The sequence below is a fragment of the Penaeus monodon genome, chromosome 33, assembly GCF_015228065.2.
Source record: "Penaeus monodon isolate SGIC_2016 chromosome 33, NSTDA_Pmon_1, whole genome shotgun sequence".
In the NCBI taxonomy this organism is placed as follows: Eukaryota; Metazoa; Arthropoda; class Malacostraca; order Decapoda; family Penaeidae; genus Penaeus; species Penaeus monodon.
The window spans coordinates 33,437,773-33,438,667 of record NC_051418.1 but is presented as its reverse complement, the minus strand read 5'-3'; the positions used below and the strand labels follow the sequence as shown (position 1 = coordinate 33,438,667).

Below are 895 nucleotides of genomic sequence, written 5' to 3'. Positions count from 1 at the left end.
ATTGATCTATAACCATAAGCCCTATATCTATGTATACACGCACCCTACATACTCCTACACACAAACGCATGCGGATATAGGGAAAAAAAATACGTAATTATCCAAACGTACTTAAAAAAACTCACGAAAAAAAAAAAAACGCTCTTGCTTAAATACACAATATATATACACGAATTGCATATCCATCACAAAACAACGGCGTTCAATGCCGTTCCTTACCCTAAAAGAACGGCCGGCTTACGCGAACGCCTCCGGATTTCGAATACGCGAACGCCTCCGGATTCGAACTCGCGAGCCGCACGAGCCTCCCATTCACAAACAGAGGATCAGCTGAGAGGTGTGCATCGTCGCTTTTATTTTCTGTTTGGTTGGTGTTGTACTGAAGATATTTTTATTTTTGTGATATTTTTTGCGATTTGGGGGTTTGTTTTGATGGTTTGGTTGGTATTTAGGAAGGGAATAGGGAAGAAAACGGGAGGTTTTTAGGGTGTTTTGCTGTAGGCCTACTATTTGGGTGGTCATCTTATAGTATCATGTGCGAGGGCCTGTGTGTATGATATTCTTGTTTATAGGCGTTTAGGTAATGTCTGATGTATAACTAATAGACGTAAATGATATAAACAGTTTTCCGTTGTTTTATTTAGTTTTTTACTTATATATAAATCAGAGTGGTACCACATGTCGTGAGGTTTGTGTGTCGTTCCTTTATATGGCAGCATATCGCCTCTGACATGCTTTCGGCAAAGGTGGACAGGTTCTTTGACATGACATATCTATAGATGATAAGGCGTATTTGGTAGTAATGTGGGTAGAGGAGGGTACGATCACCTTTGCCAGAGTGCCATCCGCGGAGGGCCATGACCCTGTGCGCTGACGTATGCAGATTTCGCTTAAG

At 41.5% G+C, this 895-nt stretch overlaps 1 protein-coding gene across 1 annotated transcript in view; it reads left to right on the top strand.

Annotated features, from left to right (window-relative positions):
- Window positions 1–232: 232 nt before the first annotated feature.
- Window positions 233–895, top strand: part of LOC119594418 — a gene marked incomplete at its 5' end in the record, with an annotated part of 5,195 nt that continues 4,532 nt past the window's right edge. Inside the window, 1 exon segment of the mRNA XM_037943480.1 lies at window positions 233–337.